The sequence below is a fragment of the Desmodus rotundus genome, chromosome 10 (genome assembly GCF_022682495.2).
Source record: "Desmodus rotundus isolate HL8 chromosome 10, HLdesRot8A.1, whole genome shotgun sequence".
NCBI lineage: Eukaryota > Metazoa > Chordata > Mammalia > Chiroptera > Phyllostomidae > Desmodus > Desmodus rotundus.
The window spans coordinates 26,264,893-26,284,317 of record NC_071396.1 but is presented as its reverse complement, the minus strand read 5'-3'; the positions used below and the strand labels follow the sequence as shown (position 1 = coordinate 26,284,317).

The 19,425-nt window shown below is 48.4% G+C and overlaps 1 long non-coding RNA gene across 1 annotated transcript; it reads left to right on the top strand.

Annotated features, from left to right (window-relative positions):
* Nucleotides 1-334: 334 nt before the first annotated feature.
* On the top strand, nucleotides 335-18,168 carry LOC112305971 (uncharacterized). The gene is made up of 5 exons (XR_008425428.1): nucleotides 335-817; nucleotides 2,254-2,483; nucleotides 6,084-6,187; nucleotides 11,305-11,408; nucleotides 16,526-18,168. It is a non-coding gene; the product is annotated as an uncharacterized lncRNA (long non-coding RNA).
* The last annotated feature ends 1,257 nt before the right edge of the window (nucleotides 18,169-19,425 follow it).

Genomic DNA, 19,425 nt, shown 5'->3' with positions numbered 1-19,425 from the left:
GCAGATATAAATGGAGAATCTTTCCCTGTGCGTCCAAATCCACGAATTCTTTCTGGCCCCAATTTATGTGCCTTCCAATAAACATTCCCACACATATTTTATATTTTTCTGTTGGTAGACATGGGAAAACTCAAAAAGGTCATTGAAAGCAGAGCACACTTCCTCATGGTTTCCTCTTTGTCCCCCACCTTTAGGGGCCCTTCAGGGAATTCAGTTTAGTCAAGGTGCCAGCTGGCTCAGGCGAAGCCATTATTGCTCTGACCCTGGTATGTTTTTTGCACATTTTGCCGATCCGTGACAAATCCTGAGTTATCATCATTTTCTTCCATATTTAGTTAACAACTCTCCAAAATAACTTTTCACATTCCTCACTTCTGAGTTGAAATCACTGAGAACTAAAACTACTCTGTTACTGAAGCTTTTCAAGCTGCCTCTGGATACCTTGGTGGAATCTTCCGGGAGATCCCCACCCATAATTACAGATCACAAGCCCCACGCCTGCTGCTGTGGGAACCACGCAGGGATTCTAGAACCTCCCTGCCTTCCCCACAGATGCTGAGACTGCGCCCCAGGAATACGGTGGACCCTCCTCATGCAGTTCTCATCACCCTCTGATGATGCCTCACCCCGACATTTAGAGTCTTCTTGACTGTGTCACCTCTGGAATCAGAAATTGCTTTTTAACTCTTCGTCTTTGTATGTTTTTATTTTCATAGAAACTCTTCCTCATTGAATGTCTGTCTGATGGAAACACCATACAACACGCTCAGCACTGCCAAGTTCAACAGCTATTCCACCGGATCCTTAGTGAACTGAGGTAACTAAACAAAAGTGCTCTTTGTTATGTAAACTAAAAAATAATGTCTTCAGTTTCTTTTATTGTTGTGCTTTTTCCTTTTTGTTGAATCTACTGGGGTGACACAAGTCAACTAAATTGTACAGGTTTCAGGCGCACAATTTCACAACACACCACCTGCACACTACTGTGTGCGCCACCCCATGTCAAGTGTCTTTCCATCACCATTTATCCCCCCGGAACCTCATCCACCACCCCCACCTCCTCCCCGGCACTCAACCACACTGTGGTCTGTGTCCATGAGTTGTTTTTTTTTCTTCTTGCTGTTTAATCCCTGTATCCATTCTCATGTCTCCACTTTTTTGAACAAGAGGAGGACTCAGTGGATTCTTTTCCAATTTTTTATAATTAAATTTATGGAAGTAACATTGGTTAATTGCATTATATTAATCTTTGATGTACAATTTTATAATACACAGCACCTACCTACTTCATTGTGTGCTCCCTCTCAAAGTGGTATTTTCTTTTCTCACCTTGTATGTGACCTGTACACTCCTTGTGCTCCTGCATTCCCTCCCCCTCTGGTACCCACCATTCCATGTGTGCATCTGTGAGTGTGTTTTTGATTGTTTATTATATTTGTAGTTTTGGTGTCATATCCCACATCTAAGTGAGAGGACAGACTGTGTCCCCCTGTCCATGTGATAACTGAAGTCTTCCTCTCCAAGGCCTCACTGTCCCAGCATCACCTGAGACACAAGGTCTTCAGGGTCTGACTGCCCATGAGGAGACCTGTCCCCGCCCCCCCCCCCCCCGTCCCCCAGAGTCCAGCGCCCCCATGCTCAGCATCACGTTCCTGTAGGCCCCTGATCACTGACCCAGACTGCGGCCCAGAGCGTGGACCAGCCTAGGGTGCTGCATCCAGGCATAGTCCTCCCCAGCCAAGGGAGTGATGAGCTGAACTGCCTGAACTTATGTCCCTCTGGAGGGGTTTCCCTGACCCACTGTCCTCCATGGATGTCCACAGATGGCCTGTCCTGCTGCCGCTGTACCTTTTCTGACATTTCATCCGCATCCTGTGAAAGGACCTAGAAACCAGACACGATTCTCCGTCCTCCCTACACAGAGCACAGGGGCCCCCGTGGGGCCAAGGCTGAGACACACTCACTGTGCAGCGTGGGCTCCCAGGGCGTTGGGGCCACTGGTGATACATCTGCTTCCTCCTGCAGGGTCTGCCCAGGGGCTGTCGTGTGGGGACCACTGTGAGTGGGTGCTCCTCTATATGACACTGTGGGTGACGTCATGCCAGGTCACAATGGACAGCTCAGGTTCCATGGTAACCTGGTGACCCCTGGTTAAACATTCCTCCTTTGAAACCAAAGAAAACCTTTGGAGAAGTCGCAGTCTAATTTGAGGGGAAATGGGAGTACCTTCTTCTGAATTTTTTCTCTTTTCAGCTTGGACCACGTTGGGCTTCAGAGGGGATGATCCCACCTGTAATGCCCGATGGACCTCAGCCCGAGCCTGGAAGCCCAACCTCCCCGCAGGTTCCTGTGGGCAGGAGCCTGTGTAGATCAGACCCCTGCAGATACAGATTCCTGCCCAGATCTCCACAGCCCAGCGACCCCTGAGTACCAGCTTCCCCAGCATCTGGGTCCAGTGTCTGCTCTTTCTCTGAGACTCAGAGGTAAGGACATCTTCCAGGGGTTGCAGCCCCGTGGTCCATCCTCAACACACTTTCTCAGTCATGACACGAGGACCAAGGGCGGGACACTGAGACTCCAGTGCACTGGGAGGAAATGATTTCTGAGTGAAAGCAGGTGGTTGCACCACTCACATTGCTGCCTTTTCAGACGTGAAGTGTATTTGCGAATTTTGAGTCCAAAGATAAGGCCAAGTGTCTTACTCAGAAGGACAGCAGTTATTTTTGTGTGTGATGTGAAGATGTGGCTGAATCTCCTGAGCATCTACCACATTGTTCACCCCCAGGCCTCCCTCAGTCTCTAAACAGAACCTCTGTCCACGTGAGAAACTTGTAGGACCATCAAGTCTGCAGCAACACATGGCCCAGGTCCCAGGGCAGCTGGCACAGCAGGCTGCCCCTGTCCCAGAGCCCTCTGTGTGTCTGGGCCTGTCTCCACCTGAGCAGCTTCTCAGCTCCCCCCACACCTGGGCTGGAGACCCCTGCGCAGCTGAGGAATGTGCTGCCTCCAGCACCAGAGGCCCCCTGGGCTCTGGCCTTGTTCATCTTATGTTGCAGGAGGGGCCGCATTCCACAAATTACTACTTACCTTGTAGCTGTACCTGTCCTGCTCAGTATCACTGGACTATAAATATTTCACTGAGTAGAAGCCCCCTGAATTTGAGTCAGATTTATTCTGAAATTCTGACCCTGAGAGTCTGTCAGGAAGTCCTAGCAGTACTGTGCCCACTCACTGGTCCAGGCAGCGTCACCTCATCCTTGTCATGGAACAGGGTTAGGGACATGCTGTGGATGGAAAGGGCAGAGGGACCTCTGCAGACTAGGTGGGGACACAGGGCTGCTAGGGGATATGCCCGTGAGGTTGGGTTAGGGTTAGGGTTATATGGTCCTTGCCAGCTGAGTAAAAACAACTTTGGTGACCTTTGGTTCACATGACTGGGAAGGCATGTGCAGATCAGTAGGTGCTGCGGGTACCAGCCTGCTCAGACATCAGTACCAGATGCCTGAACTGAGGTTGCTCAACCAGGGTAACCACGTAGCTGCAGCAGCAGCAATTAGAGTCACGTGTAGTTAAACTTTACCTTAATTTACTGTCATTTTCTAAGTTTTAACTCCTCCTTCTCCTTTATCCTTTTTTTTTTTTTTTTCCACAAGTCTAATTAGAAGTGGAATGTTGGTGTGGTGGGAATCAGCACTCCTGCATGTTCTGAATCCTGGTGTGTAGAGCACAAACCTCTGCCGTCCACCCAGGCGTGTGTCCAGCTTCTGACTCATTAGTGTCCTGGGTGTGGGCAGTTGTCAGGGCTTCTGTGTAGACTTTCCCACCACATAACACTCACTGCCCTGTGAACCTGATGGGGCTTCTTTCAGCTGCTACGTCTATTTCTCTTATGCATTCTAGATCTAGGGGACAAAGAAAAGTTGGGCCCAATGACAGTAGGCCATTTCCAAATCTTTCTCAGCTAAAATTCTATTGGGTGCCTGCCCTCCTAAGCCCCTAGTGTCAGTGCAGGGACACGGTGATACTGGATTCCTACTCCAAGTGCAGATCAGAACCAGGTCCTGTTGTCTGTGGATTGTCTGTGTCTCTGCTTTCTCTCCAATGCACAGTCACCCTGGGGAAAGCTCTCATGTTCTTGTGGATAAGGGAAGGTTGACAGGAGAAAGGTTCTGTTGTCTGTTGGGGTTTTGTTCAGAGGATCTGGTCTTTCCTTCACTGAAGAATTCTAAAAATGTAACTGCCTCAGAACACAGGATATTGGTTAAGGGACAGGCTGAACGTCTTTATGATTCCAGCTACACCATTGTACACCAATGGCAACCGAGATGTTTCTGCTCACACAGATCACATAGGAGTGCGGGGGGCTTGCTGTCTTCACTTCTAGGAGCCCAGGAGTTACTTAGCCAATCCCCACAGCTCTGTACCAGGCACATTCATTTCCTGGTGCTTTGATTTGCTGTCTTTTAGGTGATCAGATCTACTGAGTGTTTACTGATAGGTCAAGGCCCTTTGGCCCCTGCTACCCTGGGACCCAATTTATCCCCAGATGATTATTTGCCTTTTATTGAACTTAAAGGGGTGACACAGGTTAACAAAATCATACAGGTTTTGGTGCACAATTTTACACCATCTGTACATTTTATTGTGCGTTTACTACCTTAAGTCAAATCTTGGTTTTCACCATTTATCACCCCTATGCCCTCCTCTTCCACCCTCCATCCCCTTCCCCCTGCAGTCACCAAAAAGTTTCTGTGTCTATGGGTCTTTCTCTCTTTTTTTGCTCAATCTCATACCCTTGCTTCCCCCGCCATCCATCAAGCCCTTCCCCACAGCTGTGAACCTGCTCTCTACCTGTCACATTAGTCTTTATTATTGAGAGGGTTCAGTTTCCCTGGCCAGATGTGGCCTTGCGAGAAGAGTGAACATGGAGGCTTTCAAATATTTTATGTTTTTCTCTAAAATGTAGTTCTCTATGTGCTGGTGGAAGGTATGCCTGTGGACACTCCCAGATTGTGAAACAGGACTTAAAAGACAAACCCACTCCATCATGCCTGTCCCCCTAAGCTCATGGATTCCTTCCTCCGCATCAAAGGAAGGAGCTGCAGCTTTTCCATGTCACAGATTCCGGGCCGTCACTGAGCACTTTCTTGAGTCAACCATCCCCTGAACATTCAGAGCCTTCTCTGTTGGCCCAGATACAGCTCTCTACCTGATTGGCTCAGTCTAATAAACTTCATTTAAAACCAATTTATGTTTCTTTTTATTAATTAATTTATTTTAAGGGAGAAGGAGAGGTAGAGAAATAATATGTGTTTGCCTCTCAGGCACCCCCAACTGGGCATCTGGCCTGCAACCCAAGCATGTTCCCTGACTGGTGAACCCTTTGGTTCTCAGGCTGGTGCTCCGTACACTGAGCCACACCAGTCAGGGCTCAATTTGTTTCTTTTTAACAATATGTACATCGTTGATTATTAGCAGATGTAGTGCATATTTCTCTTTTGGTATATATTTCTAAACCACATAGTTCTTCAAATGAATCACACTTCCTCATGGTTCCCTCTTTGTCCCTCACCTTTAGGGCCCTGCAGGGACCTGAGTCAGGTCAGCCACGGCCACAGGAGAGGTCACTGCCATTCTTACCCTTGTGTGTTTCCTCTTGACATTTTCCAGTCTCTGACAAGTCCTGAATTATTCTAGTTTACTCCAGTGTCACATACAACTCTACAATTAACCATTCCCAGTTTCTCCCCTCTGGCTTAGAACCACTGAGAACTAACACAAGTCTTTTCCTGAAGCTCTTCAAGCTGAATCTCGAGCGTGGGATATAATCACGTGGCCGTCCCAAGTGACTATGATCAGCAGCCCCAGGTCCTCAGCTGTGGGCCACTCAGAAACTGCTCAGCACATCTCTGCCGTCACAGCAGACACTGGGACTATGGACCAAGAAGCCCATGGGCGGCCCCAGCGGGCCTCCCTCCTGGCTCAGATGATGCTATGGACACAGAACGTGTCCTGACTGGCTGGACTGTGGAAGCAGAAATTGGTTTTGAACTCCATTGATTCCTTTTCTTTTGTTTTCACAGACACTGTTCCTCATTACCTGTCCAATGGATGACACGATACAGCACCCCTCCTACTACCGAGCCCCCACTGATCAAATGCCTGACCTTAGGCGTGTGAACATAATGTAAGTAAACAAAACATACTTCCAGTATTGAAAGAAAGAAACCATCTCTTTTTGTAATTCAGAGGTGATCAACTAAAGGTCTTTAAGATTTTTAGAATGAAATGGGTTGGGGTACCTTTGGTTAATGTTACATAAACGTCAGGTGGACAATTTGTAAGGTGACGTCTGCCCCCTCTGTGTGCTCACTCTCCAAAGTCTGGTCTCCTCTGTCCCCTGGGGTTTGACCCTTCTGTCCCTTCGTCCTTCCTCACCCCCTTTTTCTCTGTAATCAACCGTACTGCTCTCTGTGTCTGTGAGTGTGTCTGTTGTGTGTGGTTTTCATTTATACCTTTTGTAGAAGTGAAAGACCAGAACGTGTCATCTTGTCTACTTGATTACCTGTGTCCTCCTCTGTGAGGTCACCCTGTGATAGGAATCACAGGACAGACACGAGTCTCCTGGGTTTTTGCCCCTGGAGAGAGAGGTCTCTCTGCATACCTCTTCCCCAATTTTATTGTCAAATCAACTGACATGTTTCAAAGAAGTTCCCAAATATTCATTGAAAATACTGGCCGTCCCTGGACGGGTATCTCACGTGTTTAGAGCATCTTCCCGATCTGCCAAACTTGCTGATTGGTCCCCTGTCAGGGCACGTGCAGGAAGCAACCAGTGAATGTGTCAGTAAATGGAACAGGTCGCTGTTTGTCTGTCTCTGTCTCTGTCCTTTCTCTAAAAATCAATACTGCTTAAAAACGATGATAAAAATGAAATAAAATAATGGCCAAGAAGAGAAATCATGTACTTGCATATGTGATCATTTATGCTCCCTATCAAAGTTAATGATGAGGCACATGTGTTCCCTTGGGAGGTTTTTCTTGACCTCTGTCCTTCACGAATGTCCCTGAGATGGTCTGTCATGTTGCAGAGGTCCACTTCCTGGTAGTGGCTCCCTATTGTGCTACATGAACTGGACACCAGGCCACGGCTTTCCCTCCTCTGCTCACAGGTTGTCGAGAGCTCCTCACGTGCCCACAGGTGCAGGCTGATTCAGAGACACACTGCAGAGAAAGGCATCTGGGCCACTTCAGTACATACCTTATGTGTGTCCTAAGTGTCTTCCCAGGTGTCATGGTGTATGTACCACTTTAAATGGATGTCACAGTTGTCCTGTGAGTGACATCATGCCTTGGTCATAATGGACAGCTCAGGTTCCATGGTAACCGGGAAACCCCTGGTTAAACATTCCTCCTTTGAAACCAGGGAAAGCCTTTGGAGAAGTCACAGTCCAATCTGAGGGGCAATGGCAGTATCCTTTCCAGATTCTTTGCTCTTTTCAGCTCGGACTGCTTTGGGCTTCAGAGGGGATGATCCCACCTGTCATGCCCGATGGACCTCAGCCCGAGCCTGGAAGCCCAACCTCCCCGCAGGTCCCTGTGGGCAGGAGCCTGTGTAGATCAGACCCCTGCAGATACAGATTCCTGCCCAGATCTCCACAGCCCAGCGACCCCTGAGTACCAGCTTCCCCAGCATCTGGGTCCAGTGTCTGCTCTTTCTCTGAGACTCAGAGGTAAGGACATCTTCCAGGGGTTGCAGCCCCGTGGTCCATCCTCAACACACTTTCTCAGTCATGACACGAGGACCAAGGGCGGGACACTGAGACTCCAGTGCACTGGGAGGAAATGATTTCTGAGTGAAAGCAGGTGGTTGCCCCACTCATGTTGCTGCCTTTTCAGACGTGAAGTGTATTTGCGAATTTTGAGTCCAAAGATAAGGCCAAGTGTCTTACTCAGAAGGACAGCAGTTATTTTTGTGTGTGATGTGAAGATGTGGCTGAATCTCCTGAGCATCTACCACATTATTCACCCCCAGGCCTCCCTCAGTCTCTAAACAGAACCTCTGTCCACGTGAGAAACTTGTAGGACCATCAAGTCTGCAGCAACACATGGCCCAGGTCCCAGGGCAGCTGGCACAGCAGGCTGCCCCTGTCCCAGAGCCCTCTGTGTGTCTGGGCCTGTCTCCACCTGAGCAGCTTCTCAGCTCCCCCCACACCTGGGCTGGAGACCCCTGCGCAGCTGAGGAATGTGCTGCCTCCAGCACCAGAGGCCCCCTGGGCTCTGGCCTTGTTCATCTTATGTTGCAGGAGGGGCCGCATTCCACAAATTACTACTTACCTTGTAGCTGTACCTGTCCTGCTCAGTATCACTGGACTATAAATATTTCACTGAGTAGAAGCCCCCTGAATTTGAGTCAGATTTATTCTGAAATTCTGACCCTGAGAGTCTGTCAGGAAGTCCTAGCAGTACTGTGCCCACTCACTGGTCCAGGCAGCGTCACCTCATCCTTGTCATGGAACAGGGTTAGGGACATGCTGTGGATGGAAAGGGCAGAGGGACCTCTGCAGACTAGGTGGGGACACAGGGCTGCTAGGGGATATGCCCGTGAGGTTGGGTTAGGGTTAGGGTTATATGGTCCTTGCCAGCTGAGTAAAAACAACTTTGCATGTGCAGATCAGTAGGTGCTGCGGGTACCAGCCTGCTCAGACATCAGTACCAGATGCCTGAACTGAGGTTGCTCAACCAGGGTAACCACGTAGCTGCAGCAGCAGCAATTAGAGTCACGTGTAGTTAAACTTTACCTTAATTTACTGTCATTTTCTAAGTTTTAACTCCTCCTTCTCCTTTATCCTTTTTTTTTTTTTTTTCCACAAGTCTAATTAGAAGTGGAATGTTGGTGTGGTGGGAATCAGCACTCCTGCATGTTCTGAATCCTGGTGTGTAGAGCACAAACCTCTGCCGTCCACCCAGGCGTGTGTCCAGCTTCTGACTCATTAGTGTCCTGGGTGTGGGCAGTTGTCAGGGCTTCTGTGTAGACTTTCCCACCACATAACACTCACTGCCCTGTGAACCTGATGGGGCTTCTTTCAGCTGCTACGTCTATTTCTCTTATGCATTCTAGATCTAGGGGACAAAGAAAAGTTGGGCCCAATGACAGTAGGCCATTTCCAAATCTTTCTCAGCTAAAATTCTATTGGGTGCCTGCCCTCCTAAGCCCCTAGTGTCAGTGCAGGGACACGGTGATACTGGATTCCTACTCCAAGTGCAGATCAGAACCAGGTCCTGTTGTCTGTGGATTGTCTGTGTCTCTGCTTTCTCTCCAATGCACAGTCACCCTGGGGAAAGCTCTCATGTTCTTGTGGATAAGGGAAGGTTGACAGGAGAAAGGTTCTGTTGTCTGTTGGGGTTTTGTTCAGAGGATCTGGTCTTTCCTTCACTGAAGAATTCTAAAAATGTAACTGCCTCAGAACACAGGATATTGGTTAAGGGACAGGCTGAACGTCTTTATGATTCCAGCTACACCATTGTACACCAATGGCAACCGAGATGTTTCTGCTCACACAGATCACATAGGAGTGCGGGGGGCTTGCTGTCTTCACTTCTAGGAGCCCAGGAGTTACTTAGCCAATCCCCACAGCTCTGTACCAGGCACATTCATTTCCTGGTGCTTTGATTTGCTGTCTTTTAGGTGATCAGATCTACTGAGTGTTTACTGATAGGTCAAGGCCCTTTGGCCCCTGCTACCCTGGGACCCAATTTATCCCCAGATGATTATTTGCCTTTTATTGAACTTAAAGGGGTGACACAGGTTAACAAAATCATACAGGTTTTGGTGCACAATTTTACACCATCTGTACATTTTATTGTGCGTTTACTACCTTAAGTCAAATCTTGGTTTTCACCATTTATCACCCCTATGCCCTCCTCTTCCACCCTCCATCCCCTTCCCCCTGCAGTCACCAAAAAGTTTCTGTGTCTATGGGTCTTTCTCTCTTTTTTTGCTCAATCTCATACCCTTGCTTCCCCCGCCATCCATCAAGCCCTTCCCCACAGCTGTGAACCTGCTCTCTACCTGTCACATTAGTCTTTATTATTGAGAGGGTTCAGTTTCCCTGGCCAGATGTGGCCTTGCGAGAAGAGTGAACATGGAGGCTTTCAAATATTTTATGTTTTTCTCTAAAATGTAGTTCTCTATGTGCTGGTGGAAGGTATGCCTGTGGACACTCCCAGATTGTGAAACAGGACTTAAAAGACAAACCCACTCCATCATGCCTGTCCCCCTAAGCTCATGGATTCCTTCCTCCGCATCAAAGGAAGGAGCTGCAGCTTTTCCATGTCACAGATTCCGGGCCGTCACTGAGCACTTTCTTGAGTCAACCATCCCCTGAACATTCAGAGCCTTCTCTGTTGGCCCAGATACAGCTCTCTACCTGATTGGCTCAGTCTAATAAACTTCATTTAAAACCAATTTATGTTTCTTTTTATTAATTAATTTATTTTAAGGGAGAAGGAGAGGTAGAGAAATAATATGTGTTTGCCTCTCAGGCACCCCCAACTGGGCATCTGGCCTGCAACCCAAGCATGTTCCCTGACTGGTGAACCCTTTGGTTCTCAGGCTGGTGCTCCGTACACTGAGCCACACCAGTCAGGGCTCAATTTGTTTCTTTTTAACAATATGTACATCGTTGATTATTAGCAGATGTAGTGCATATTTCTCTTTTGGTATATATTTCTAAACCACATAGTTCTTCAAATGAATCACACTTCCTCATGGTTCCCTCTTTGTCCCTCACCTTTAGGGCCCTGCAGGGACCTGAGTCAGGTCAGCCACGGCCACAGGAGAGGTCACTGCCATTCTTACCCTTGTGTGTTTCCTCTTGACATTTTCCAGTCTCTGACAAGTCCTGAATTATTCTAGTTTACTCCAGTGTCACATACAACTCTACAATTAACCATTCCCAGTTTCTCCCCTCTGGCTTAGAACCACTGAGAACTAACACAAGTCTTTTCCTGAAGCTCTTCAAGCTGAATCTCGAGCGTGGGATATAATCACGTGGCCGTCCCAAGTGACTATGATCAGCAGCCCCAGGTCCTCAGCTGTGGGCCACTCAGAAACTGCTCAGCACATCTCTGCCGTCACAGCAGACACTGGGACTATGGACCAAGAAGCCCATGGGCGGCCCCAGCGGGCCTCCCTCCTGGCTCAGATGATGCTATGGACACAGAACGTGTCCTGACTGGCTGGACTGTGGAAGCAGAAATTGGTTTTGAACTCCATTGATTCCTTTTCTTTTGTTTTCACAGACACTGTTCCTCATTACCTGTCCAATGGATGACACGATACAGCACCCCTCCTACTACCGAGCCCCCACTGATCAAATGCCTGACCTTAGGCGTGTGAACATAATGTAAGTAAACAAAACATACTTCCAGTATTGAAAGAAAGAAACCATCTCTTTTTGTAATTCAGAGGTGATCAACTAAAGGTCTTTAAGATTTTTAGAATGAAATGGGTTGGGGTACCTTTGGTTAATGTTACATAAACGTCAGGTGGACAATTTGTAAGGTGACGTCTGCCCCCTCTGTGTGCTCACTCTCCAAAGTCTGGTCTCCTCTGTCCCCTGGGGTTTGACCCTTCTGTCCCTTCGTCCTTCCTCACCCCCTTTTTCTCTGTAATCAACCGTACTGCTCTCTGTGTCTGTGAGTGTGTCTGTTGTGTGTGGTTTTCATTTATACCTTTTGTAGAAGTGAAAGACCAGAACGTGTCATCTTGTCTACTTGATTACCTGTGTCCTCCTCTGTGAGGTCACCCTGTGATAGGAATCACAGGACAGACACGAGTCTCCTGGGTTTTTGCCCCTGGAGAGAGAGGTCTCTCTGCATACCTCTTCCCCAATTTTATTGTCAAATCAACTGACATGTTTCAAAGAAGTTCCCAAATATTCATTGAAAATACTGGCCGTCCCTGGACGGGTATCTCACGTGTTTAGAGCATCTTCCCGATCTGCCAAACTTGCTGATTGGTCCCCTGTCAGGGCACGTGCAGGAAGCAACCAGTGAATGTGTCAGTAAATGGAACAGGTCGCTGTTTGTCTGTCTCTGTCTCTGTCCTTTCTCTAAAAATCAATACTGCTTAAAAACGATGATAAAAATGAAATAAAATAATGGCCAAGAAGAGAAATCATGTACTTGCATATGTGATCATTTATGCTCCCTATCAAAGTTAATGATGAGGCACATGTGTTCCCTTGGGAGGTTTTTCTTGACCTCTGTCCTTCACGAATGTCCCTGAGATGGTCTGTCATGTTGCAGAGGTCCACTTCCTGGTAGTGGCTCCCTATTGTGCTACATGAACTGGACACCAGGCCACGGCTTTCCCTCCTCTGCTCACAGGTTGTCGAGAGCTCCTCACGTGCCCACAGGTGCAGGCTGATTCAGAGACACACTGCAGAGAAAGGCATCTGGGCCACTTCAGTACATACCTTATGTGTGTCCTAAGTGTCTTCCCAGGTGTCATGGTGTATGTACCACTTTAAATGGATGTCACAGTTGTCCTGTGAGTGACATCATGCCTTGGTCATAATGGACAGCTCAGGTTCCATGGTAACCGGGAAACCCCTGGTTAAACATTCCTCCTTTGAAACCAGGGAAAGCCTTTGGAGAAGTCACAGTCCAATCTGAGGGGCAATGGCAGTATCCTTTCCAGATTCTTTGCTCTTTTCAGCTCGGACTGCTTTGGGCTTCAGAGGGGATGATCCCACCTGTCATGCCCGATGGACCTCAGCCCGAGCCTGGAAGCCCAACCTCCCCGCAGGTCCCTGTGGGCAGGAGCCTGTGTAGATCAGACCCCTGCAGATACAGATTCCTGCCCAGATCTCCACAGCCCAGCGACCCCTGAGTACCAGCTTCCCCAGCATCTGGGTCCAGTGTCTGCTCTTTCTCTGAGACTCAGAGGTAAGGACATCTTCCAGGGGTTGCAGCCCCGTGGTCCATCCTCAACACACTTTCTCAGTCATGACACGAGGACCAAGGGCGGGACACTGAGACTCCAGTGCACTGGGAGGAAATGATTTCTGAGTGAAAGCAGGTGGTTGCCCCACTCATGTTGCTGCCTTTTCAGACGTGAAGTGTATTTGCGAATTTTGAGTCCAAAGATAAGGCCAAGTGTCTTACTCAGAAGGACAGCAGTTATTTTTGTGTGTGATGTGAAGATGTGGCTGAATCTCCTGAGCATCTACCACATTATTCACCCCCAGGCCTCCCTCAGTCTCTAAACAGAACCTCTGTCCACGTGAGAAACTTGTAGGACCATCAAGTCTGCAGCAACACATGGCCCAGGTCCCAGGGCAGCTGGCACAGCAGGCTGCCCCTGTCCCAGAGCCCTCTGTGTGTCTGGGCCTGTCTCCACCTGAGCAGCTTCTCAGCTCCCCCCACACCTGGGCTGGAGACCCCTGCGCAGCTGAGGAATGTGCTGCCTCCAGCACCAGAGGCCCCCTGGGCTCTGGCCTTGTTCATCTTATGTTGCAGGAGGGGCCGCATTCCACAAATTACTACTTACCTTGTAGCTGTACCTGTCCTGCTCAGTATCACTGGACTATAAATATTTCACTGAGTAGAAGCCCCCTGAATTTGAGTCAGATTTATTCTGAAATTCTGACCCTGAGAGTCTGTCAGGAAGTCCTAGCAGTACTGTGCCCACTCACTGGTCCAGGCAGCGTCACCTCATCCTTGTCATGGAACAGGGTTAGGGACATGCTGTGGATGGAAAGGGCAGAGGGACCTCTGCAGACTAGGTGGGGACACAGGGCTGCTAGGGGATATGCCCGTGAGGTTGGGTTAGGGTTAGGGTTATATGGTCCTTGCCAGCTGAGTAAAAACAACTTTGCATGTGCAGATCAGTAGGTGCTGCGGGTACCAGCCTGCTCAGACATCAGTACCAGATGCCTGAACTGAGGTTGCTCAACCAGGGTAACCACGTAGCTGCAGCAGCAGCAATTAGAGTCACGTGTAGTTAAACTTTACCTTAATTTACTGTCATTTTCTAAGTTTTAACTCCTCCTTCTCCTTTATCCTTTTTTTTTTTTTTTTCCACAAGTCTAATTAGAAGTGGAATGTTGGTGTGGTGGGAATCAGCACTCCTGCATGTTCTGAATCCTGGTGTGTAGAGCACAAACCTCTGCCGTCCACCCAGGCGTGTGTCCAGCTTCTGACTCATTAGTGTCCTGGGTGTGGGCAGTTGTCAGGGCTTCTGTGTAGACTTTCCCACCACATAACACTCACTGCCCTGTGAACCTGATGGGGCTTCTTTCAGCTGCTACGTCTATTTCTCTTATGCATTCTAGATCTAGGGGACAAAGAAAAGTTGGGCCCAATGACAGTAGGCCATTTCCAAATCTTTCTCAGCTAAAATTCTATTGGGTGCCTGCCCTCCTAAGCCCCTAGTGTCAGTGCAGGGACACGGTGATACTGGATTCCTACTCCAAGTGCAGATCAGAACCAGGTCCTGTTGTCTGTGGATTGTCTGTGTCTCTGCTTTCTCTCCAATGCACAGTCACCCTGGGGAAAGCTCTCATGTTCTTGTGGATAAGGGAAGGTTGACAGGAGAAAGGTTCTGTTGTCTGTTGGGGTTTTGTTCAGAGGATCTGGTCTTTCCTTCACTGAAGAATTCTAAAAATGTAACTGCCTCAGAACACAGGATATTGGTTAAGGGACAGGCTGAACGTCTTTATGATTCCAGCTACACCATTGTACACCAATGGCAACCGAGATGTTTCTGCTCACACAGATCACATAGGAGTGCGGGGGGCTTGCTGTCTTCACTTCTAGGAGCCCAGGAGTTACTTAGCCAATCCCCACAGCTCTGTACCAGGCACATTCATTTCCTGGTGCTTTGATTTGCTGTCTTTTAGGTGATCAGATCTACTGAGTGTTTACTGATAGGTCAAGGCCCTTTGGCCCCTGCTACCCTGGGACCCAATTTATCCCCAGATGATTATTTGCCTTTTATTGAACTTAAAGGGGTGACACAGGTTAACAAAATCATACAGGTTTTGGTGCACAATTTTACACCATCTGTACATTTTATTGTGCGTTTACTACCTTAAGTCAAATCTTGGTTTTCACCATTTATCACCCCTATGCCCTCCTCTTCCACCCTCCATCCCCTTCCCCCTGCAGTCACCAAAAAGTTTCTGTGTCTATGGGTCTTTCTCTCTTTTTTTGCTCAATCTCATACCCTTGCTTCCCCCGCCATCCATCAAGCCCTTCCCCACAGCTGTGAACCTGCTCTCTACCTGTCACATTAGTCTTTATTATTGAGAGGGTTCAGTTTCCCTGGCCAGATGTGGCCTTGCGAGAAGAGTGAACATGGAGGCTTTCAAATATTTTATGTTTTTCTCTAAAATGTAGTTCTCTATGTGCTGGTGGAAGGTATGCCTGTGGACACTCCCAGATTGTGAAACAGGACTTAAAAGACAAACCCACTCCATCATGCCTGTCCCCCTAAGCTCATGGATTCCTTCCTCCGCATCAAAGGAAGGAGCTGCAGCTTTTCCATGTCACAGATTCCGGGCCGTCACTGAGCACTTTCTTGAGTCAACCATCCCCTGAACATTCAGAGCCTTCTCTGTTGGCCCAGATACAGCTCTCTACCTGATTGGCTCAGTCTAATAAACTTCATTTAAAACCAATTTATGTTTCTTTTTATTAATTAATTTATTTTAAGGGAGAAGGAGAGGTAGAGAAATAATATGTGTTTGCCTCTCAGGCACCCCCAACTGGGCATCTGGCCTGCAACCCAAGCATGTTCCCTGACTGGTGAACCCTTTGGTTCTCAGGCTGGTGCTCCGTACACTGAGCCACACCAGTCAGGGCTCAATTTGTTTCTTTTTAACAATATGTACATCGTTGATTATTAGCAGATGTAGTGCATATTTCTCTTTTGGTATATATTTCTAAACCACATAGTTCTTCAAATGAATCACACTTCCTCATGGTTCCCTCTTTGTCCCTCACCTTTAGGGCCCTGCAGGGACCTGAGTCAGGTCAGCCACGGCCACAGGAGAGGTCACTGCCATTCTTACCCTTGTGCGTTTCCTCTTGACATTTTCCAGTCTCTGACAAGTCCTGAATTATTCTAGTTTACTCCAGTGTCACATACAACTCTACAATTAACCATTCCCAGTTTCTCCCCTCTGGCTTAGAACCACTGAGAACTAACACAAGTCTTTTCCTGAAGCTCTTCAAGCTGAATCTCGAGCGTGGGATATAATCACGTGGCCGTCCCAAGTGACTATGATCAGCAGCCCCAGGTCCTCAGCTGTGGGCCACTCAGAAACTGCTCAGCACATCTCTGCCGTCACAGCAGACACTGGGACTATGGACCAAGAAGCCCATGGGCGGCCCCAGCGGGCCTCCCTCCTGGCTCAGATGATGCTATGGACACAGAACGTGTCCTGACTGGCTGGACTGTGGAAGCAGAAATTGGTTTTGAACTCCATTGATTCCTTTTCTTTTGTTTTCACAGACACTGTTCCTCATTACCTGTCCAATGGATGACACGATACAGCACCCCTCCTACTACCGAGCCCCCACTGATCAAATGCCTGACCTTAGGCGTGTGAACATAATGTAAGTAAACAAAACATACTTCCAGTATTGAAAGAAAGAAACCATCTCTTTTTGTAATTCAGAGGTGATCAACTAAAGGTCTTTAAGATTTTTAGAATGAAATGGGTTGGGGTACCTTTGGTTAATGTTACATAAACGTCAGGTGGACAATTTGTAAGGTGACGTCTGCCCCCTCTGTGTGCTCACTCTCCAAAGTCTGGTCTCCTCTGTCCCCTGGGGTTTGACCCTTCTGTCCCTTCGTCCTTCCTCACCCCCTTTTTCTCTGTAATCAACCGTACTGCTCTCTGTGTCTGTGAGTGTGTCTGTTGTGTGTGGTTTTCATTTATACCTTTTGTAGAAGTGAAAGACCAGAACGTGTCATCTTGTCTACTTGATTACCTGTGTCCTCCTCTGTGAGGTCACCCTGTGATAGGAATCACAGGACAGACACGAGTCTCCTGGGTTTTTGCCCCTGGAGAGAGAGGTCTCTCTGCATACCTCTTCCCCAATTTTATTGTCAAATCAACTGACATGTTTCAAAGAAGTTCCCAAATATTCATTGAAAATACTGGCCGTCCCTGGACGGGTATCTCACGTGTTTAGAGCATCTTCCCGATCTGCCAAACTTGCTGATTGGTCCCCTGTCAGGGCACGTGCAGGAAGCAACCAGTGAATGTGTCAGTAAATGGAACAGGTCGCTGTTTGTCTGTCTCTGTCTCTGTCCTTTCTCTAAAAATCAATACTGCTTAAAAACGATGATAAAAATGAAATAAAATAATGGCCAAGAAGAGAAATCATGTACTTGCATATGTGATCATTTATGCTCCCTATCAAAGTTAATGATGAGGCACATGTGTTCCCTTGGGAGGTTTTTCTTGACCTCTGTCCTTCACGAATGTCCCTGAGATGGTCTGTCATGTTGCAGAGGTCCACTTCCTGGTAGTGGCTCCCTATTGTGCTACATGAACTGGACACCAGGCCACGGCTTTCCCTCCTCTGCTCACAGGTTGTCGAGAGCTCCTCACGTGCCCACAGGTGCAGGCTGATTCAGAGACACACTGCAGAGAAAGGCATCTGGGCCACTTCAGTACATACCTTATGTGTGTCCTAAGTGTCTTCCCAGGTGTCATGGTGTATGTACCACTTTAAATGGATGTCACAGTTGTCCTGTGAGTGACATCATGCCTTGGTCATAATGGACAGCTCAGGTTCCATGGTAACCGGGAAACCCCTGGTTAAACATTCCTCCTTTGAAACCAGGGAAAGCCTTTGGAGAAGTCACAGTCCAATCTGAGGGGCAATGGCAGTATCCTTTCCAGATTCTTTGCTCTTTTCAGCTCGGACTGCTTTGGGCTTCAGAGGGGATGATCCCACCTGTCATGCCCGATGGACCTCAGCCCGAGCCTGGAAGCCCAACCTCCCCGCAGGTCCCTGTGGGCAGGAGCCTGTGTAGATCAGACCCCTGCAGATACAGATTCCTGCCCAGATCTCCACAGCCCAGCGACCCCTGAGTACCAGCTTCCCCAGCATCTGGGTCCAGTGTCTGCTCTTTCTCTGAGACTCAGAGGTAAGGACATCTTCCAGGGGTTGCAGCCCCGTGGTCCATCCTCAACACGCTTTCTCAGTCATGACACGAGGACCAAGGGCGGGACACTGAGACTCCAGTGCACTGGGAGGAAATGATTTCTGAGTGAAAGCAGGTGGTTGCCCCACTCATGTTGCTGCCTTTTCAGACGTGAAGTATATTTGCGAATTTTGAGTCCAAAGATAAGGCCAAGTGTCTTACTCAGAAGGACAGCAGTTATTTTTGTGTGTGATGTGAAGATGTGGCTGAATCTCCTGAGCATCTACCACATTGTTCACCCCCAGGCCTTCCTCAGTCTCTAAACAGAACCTCTGTCCACGTGAGAAACTTGTAGGACCATCAAGTCTGCAGCAACACATGGCCCAGGTCCCAGGGCAGCTGGCACAGCAGGCTGCCCCTGTCCCAGAGCCCTCTGTGTGTCTGGGCCTGTCTCCACCTGAGCAGCTTCTCAGCTCCCCCCACACCTGGGCTGGAGACCCCAGCGCAGCTGAGGAATGTACTGCCTCCAGCATCAGAGGCCCCCTGGGTGCTGGGCCTCTTCATCTTGTGTTGCAGGAGGGGCCGCATTCCACAAGTTACTATTTACATTGCAACTATTAACCTGTCCTGCTCAGTGTCTGGACTATAAGTATTTCACTGAGTGAGATGCCCCCTGAATTTGAGTCAGATTTATTCTCATGTTCTGACCTCAGAGTCTGTCAGGAAGTTCTAGCAGCACTGTGTCCACTCAGTGGTCCACGGGGCATCACATCCTCCTGGATCAGCGGGAGGGACGTGCTGTGGATGGAAAAGGCAGCAGGACCTCTGCAGACTAGGTGGGGACACAGGGCTGCACAGGAGTGTGCTCTGAGGTTGTGATAGGGTTAAAGTTATGTGGTCCTTGCTGGCTGAGTAAAAACTGTTTTGGTGATTTTTGTCCACATGACTGGAAAGGCATGTGCAGATCAGTAGGTGCTGTGGGTACCAGGTGATGCCTGAACTGAGGTTGCTCAGCCTGGGTAACCTCACGGCTGCCGCTGTAGTTGGAGTCATGTGTAGTTAAAGTTTGTCCCATTTTACTGCTCTTTTCTAAGTTTTATATCCTCCTTCTTCTCCTTATTTTTCTTGTTTCTGTTCCTCTCCTAGTTTTTCCTTTTTTGTGTGTGTGTACATGTCTCCTCGGAAGTGGAATGTCGATGTGGTGGAATCAGCAGTGCTGCATCTTCTAAATCCTTGTGTGTAGAGCACAAACC